Source organism: Crinia signifera, chromosome 1 (assembly GCF_055691185.1).
Source record: "Crinia signifera chromosome 1, ASM5569118v1, whole genome shotgun sequence".
NCBI classification, from domain to species: domain Eukaryota; kingdom Metazoa; phylum Chordata; class Amphibia; order Anura; family Myobatrachidae; genus Crinia; species Crinia signifera.
This window is the reverse complement of record NC_139217.1, coordinates 62,535,497-62,541,496: the sequence shown is the minus strand read 5'-3', so window position 1 is coordinate 62,541,496 and position 6,000 is coordinate 62,535,497.

Here is a 6,000-nt window from a genome sequence, read left to right as displayed (position 1 = left end):
GACTATACCACCACATGGCTACCTTGGCTAGAGTTTAAATTAACAGCATCATATAAAGACCAGGCTCCGTCTGCCTCTCAACAGTCCTTGACGCAGCACTAGAAACATCAGGAAAAAGAGATTAATACAACTAGACCCAACGGACCCAATACCACTGTATCAATTGATGGGAATGACAATGGACAGGCCCCCTTTCCTCCCCCCTCCCTTCTAGCCCCCCCCAACCGCTCCCCTGTTTTGTCTCCCCTTCCCCCACCCCCCCCCCCCCCCACCCCCAGCTACACATTGTGGTTTAAGTAAATGACAATGGTTAAAGGAAAGGAAAGAGAGATGATAAAGAAAGAAGATATAACAGAATAGGAAATGTTTAATGTACTATGGTGCTCATTTTATTTTGTTTTAACAAATGAATCATTTACTACAGATATCCAGTGTTCATAACAATGTATGTTCAAACAATGACACAGCTAACCTATCCTTTGTACTGTTACCACAAATGTTTGTAACACTATTTACTTGAAAAAACTAAAATAAAGAATTTATAAAAAAAAAAATGCATTATTGTAGGGAGCTACAAGTGAAAAAAAAACATTCTGAATGGAAGATGAACAGACCTAGCTAATTAGGCCCATTCTTAATTGCTGTGGAACAGGCATAGAGGTGTAAGATGGGATTTTTGGTGACAAATACAGACGAGTGTATATAGGCCCTTAGTCTGGTTCACTCGCAAAGGCAACTTCATTCTCAAATGGACAAAACCATGTGCACTGCAGGTGGGGCAGATGTAACATATGCAGGGAGCATTAGATTTGGGTGGGGTGTTACTTCAAAGTGAGATCTATATATTGCAGTGTAAAACTAAAGCAGTCAGTATTGTCTCTGCACAGAAACAAAATAACTCACCCAAATCGAATTCTCTCTGTAAAAGTTACATCTGCCCCACCTGCAGTGCACATGGTTTGCCTTTGCGAGTGAACCAGAATTAGGGCCACAATCACTGCTACATGAAGAGTCGTTAAACAGGTATACATAGTATAAAGTCCCTGGTTGACATCTGTCTGTCCTTCTGTTAGGGCTAATCTGGGGAACCACCGGAGGAATTTGGTGCAGTTTTTGCAGTTCTATAAAGCATTTGTGAGGAAGGTTTAGGTGTATGAAAAAAAGGGAGCCCAGCAGTGACGGTTTTAGGGAAGCAATAAAAAACGTCCGTCTGAGCATTTTCTTGCATTACTCTGTCTAAACTGTTAAAGATAATTATTTGTCCTCAATGTAATCTTTTAAGATGTTGGTTAATGAAAGCCTAATGCCATAAATTCTAAATTGCTCCTGGGGATCGGCAGTGCTGTGTGTGTGTGTGTATCTGCCACCAGGCAGGGCCTGGAACTCAGCACTAGGCTTTACTTTCCTTCTAAACCATTCGGTTTATGTAATCTGCGTCCCCTCGCTGGGCTCACTGTGCGCGCCACGCTTCAGGCTCGGTGGCTCACTGCACTCGCCACACTATATAAAATCAACTCCACACCGACGTGGATAGTAGGGGTATGAAAAGGTCGGGACTCAGGACGCGTAACGTCCTCCCGATCATGAGAGGGGATCAAGAGAGGGGATCATGCTGGCACTGGTGGTGTGAGAGAGGCGCTGACTAGGCTTGCCAGGGACGCCGGGGACAGATATGCTGTTCCCTGTAACAGTACGGTAGTTACTTGTTTAGTTTCACGGCGGCAGCCTATGCTGAACACCTAGTTTACGCTGCCGCCGTGAAACTTCACAAATAAGGCAGCCAATGACGCTATGCTACTTCTGATTGACTACGCTAACTACTCTGGGCGCAGGAACATAAGGCAGATTCTGAAAGGGACGCTACGCTAAGTATAGTACGTAACTGCCACCGAGAAACTAAACTAAAGTACCATTGTTGTTTTGTACTGGTATGGGATTTGTTTTAATAAAACTGTCTTTTAATTATTCTAATTGATATATACCAAGTGCCCAATGGTATTGTCCTTTTTTTTTCTATTAATTAGAGGGCGGCATCCCTCTACCATAGAGGCTGCTGGTAAATATTACATACAGCATTTACCCATAGCGCCATAGACACCTCTGCTACTTCGTGTAGAGTGAGTCTGCAAGTATAATACCTGTATTACTCTCCTACTCTTCAGATTACTTTTATTGTTGGTTAGAAAATATACAGATGAATGAAAACAGCTTTATTTTTACATCACAATTTTGATTTCAGTAATTAAAAAAATAAGTAAATAAATAAATAAAATAAGAAAACACAACCATAATAGGAATCAGTAATAACCTGTTTTTCATGTTTCACTTTAAAACCAGGATGACAATGAAACTTTCAATCATATGGAAGATGGCTCTTTATTATTCTGGAATGTTCAGGTTTGAGCACAGACTTTGGTGTTGTTTTTAGGCAATTTTTATTCATCAAGTGTCTGAAAATAACAGATATTTACAATACAAACTATTGGAAACAAGAACATTTTCTGTACGAGGACACAATGGGAATATATCACAGCTGTGGAACAAGGTGGCTGTGTGTCTCTCAAAAGAATGAAGAACAATGTTGATTTGATTGCGATGGCTGCTTCGGATTGGTTTCCAGTCTATGAATAATGATTGTTTCTCATCTGGCACCAAGTTTAAATATCCCTGCTGTGTATTTGCTGACAGTCCGGGATCTACGACCACCCTAGATATGGCACTGCTTGCAAATCTCATCTGGTGGAGCATCACTCAACCAATTTTTTCTGTTTTGGAAAAATCACCTGAAAAACGACATGTCCAGACTACTATTTAAACATATAAGTGCATTATATTTACTATCGATCTTCCCCATGTCGACCTAATGACCTTGTCGACCTAACCCCATGTTGACTTTCAGTCATGTTAACCTTCATGCATGTTGACCTAGTGGTGCCGGCCCTGCTGGTGAAAGCTTACATGCTATAGGGGCAGTTATAGATTTCCATGTTGAAAACTAGAACCAGAAGGACAGTGAGATAATATTTTTCTGGTTATCTACATACATACTAGAAAAAAAACTAAGACCAGCAGGAAAATGCCTCCCCACTGAATGCAAGCCCCGAACCAAGTGAGCGAGTGTATGAGTATGAAGTTTGAAACTCGCAGAACCCTACCCCACAAGCCTGTTCCCTAGGGGTCATCCTCGACTCATTCAATCTGTCTCAAATCATGTTACATGCATCTAAAAAACATATCCAAAATACCACCCTATCTCACACAAGACACTACCAAATCTCTTATCCATGCACTCATTATATCCCACATTTATTATTGCAATAGTCTCCTAACTGGTCTTCCCAAGAACAGACTCTCACCACTGCAATCCATTCTAAATGCTGCTGCTAGGCTGATCTTCCTAGCAAGATGTTCTTCATACATCTACCCTTTCCTCCGGGCATAAGGACCCATCTGCCCTTGCCTCCGGACATAAGGACCCATCTACCCTTGCCTCCAGGCATGATTACTTGTGTGCCCTGGCCTCTGGGCCAGTCTCTGTGGCCTCCGGGCCTGCCTCTGTGGTCTCCAGATCTGTTTCTGTGGCCTCCGGGCCTGCCTCCATGGTTTCCGGGTCTGCTTCCATGGCCTCTGGGCCTTCTTCCGTGGCCTCCGGGCCTGCCTCTGTGATCTCTGGATCTGTTTCAGTGGTCTCCGGATCTGTCTTAGTGGCCTCCAGGTCTGTCTTCATGGTCTCTGGGCTTAAACCTGTTGCCCCATGCAGGGCCGGTGCTAGGGTGTCTGGCGCCCTCCTGCAAACCATACATTTTGCGTCCTTTCACATAGCAATTGCAACAAGCTGCAGCCTGATTGTGGGAGTGTATGCAACATGTGATCCTATGGAGGATCTCGGGTACATGTATAGAAACAAAAGGAAATTAGTCCCGAGGCGCAATCTCTTATCTTCACCACTCACCCCGTGTAGGAACAATTTTGTTGGGAGAAATGGATCGAGGGCGATGAAAAGTTGTCAACACATCCACGTGGTATACAAAACAATAATAAAAACGAATCAATAAATATCTTGATATTGAAACTGTTAAAATATAAACTGCGGGAAGGGTGACTTTAAGCGTACCCGCACTCACACAAAGCTTAAGAGAATAGTGTACATAAAGGGTGTGATTTCCAAGATCAAGTAAAGGATGCGTACCGTACTCACAGGTTAATGTATTAATACAGTCGCATCAAGGTGCCTTTATTTGAGGTCCGTTTGTCACTGAAACACTCCTCTCACCAGTGGTATAAAATGGAAAGAGAGGTTTTGCTTTCAAAAATAGTGACAATGTTTTTATAAAAAAAATACAGATAACTGGGAACACCAGATGGAATGGTACGGTACCTTGTGACTGGGGTATTGGCCTTATACCCCAATCGCTGTCCGCACATAAGCAGTGGTTCCCAGGATTAAATACAGCAAGCTCCTCTCCTGCTTGCATGTACATGTATGCATACACCATCTCAGTGCTGTGTCCACAAAATGTTGCAGGCACTAAAGGTGCCCATACACGCTGCGAGAATCGCATACGTTATGGGCTAGATCGCATCGCACGGCATGCATGCAATGTGTGTGCGATGTGATCCGAAAGCAGTACAAAAAGTATGTGCAGCACTCGTGACTGAGGGGGAAAGGAGGCGAGAGAAGGAGGAGATGGAAGAAGAGGGGAGGAGATAGAGGGGGCGGAGTGTTGAGGACTGGCAGCAGCACTGGCACAGCACACTGAGAAGAGGGAAGGAAGGGGAGGCAGCGCTGCTGCCTGTTCGTCATTTGATTGACATCTGACAGGCGCAGGGAGCAATGGGTAGGGGGCGGATCCGGACATGACATGTCATCCAGGCATTCACAGCTACATGTCTCAGCACAAGTGTCCGTGAGGAAGAGGGGGCAGCTCGCAGGAGGAGGACAGTGTGTGCGCGGTGCAGGGAGCAGCTCAGCCTCTCCATACTGCCGCCCGCTGTCAGACAGGCGCTGTGGGTGGCGTGCAGGAGGCAGTGACAGTGAGGGCTGAGGCAGCTTTAGCAGAGCAGGGAGGGAGACAGCGCCTTTTCAGCATGGCGTCTCCCTGCTTTGCAGGAGCTGCTGAGTGCATAGCGCCGGCCCTGCCCCAATGGCTCTTACACCTAAGCCTGTCAGTCACAATATTTTTTTACAAGGGTTCCAATGCCTGCCGTTTGGGAAAATTTGCCTGCCATGCCTCAAGTTCAAGAGACATCCATTGTGTCTAAGGTTCCACCAGTGTTGGCCGTGACACAGAAGCCAGCTGAGGAGTCATCTGTTTTGATGGGAACCTTGCCCATTACCAGGCTTTAGCAGAACACTGCTTACAGATGGAGCCCCTTTCATTCTTGCTCGGGTCTCTCGCCAGAATGTCCCCGCTGGCGAGAGCCGTCGGAGAGGGACTCCATAAGACTGGGGACTCTATCAGACACCCGCGTCCCAGTCTCTCGGCGGCTGGGTTAGGGGGGGTCGGGGTGGCGATGGGGACCATCGGTGGTGGGGAGCTCCGTCGCCACAAGGCACGTGTGCGTCTCATGTGTGCACGCCCCCTGGCGCTTGGCGGGGGCTGGCGATGGAATCACCAGCCCCTGCAAAGATGAATTGCACTCCATCTGTAGATGCCATGAACTTTGATTCATCCTCCGGGGTTAATCTGGCTAATATGGTAAAATACATGATCTTATCCTTTCGAGGAGAAGCACTAGAATGAGTCAATCCACTCGTTGAGGCCAATGTCCTCGACTGCGAGATCTGATATCATTCTCCAGGGCTGTGATTGAGAAATTTGAATTAAAGACTCCTTCACCTTCCTTGGCTGAAAGTCTGCCCATGCCCCTTCAGGACCATGGGTCATCTAGACGGCGTGCTGAGAGTGCTAGAGTTTCAGAAAATAATTTTTTGCCGAAGTTTGATTGAGGAACTCGACAATTAGAGGTGTTCGTGTCTGCTTCTCTCCACACTTCATG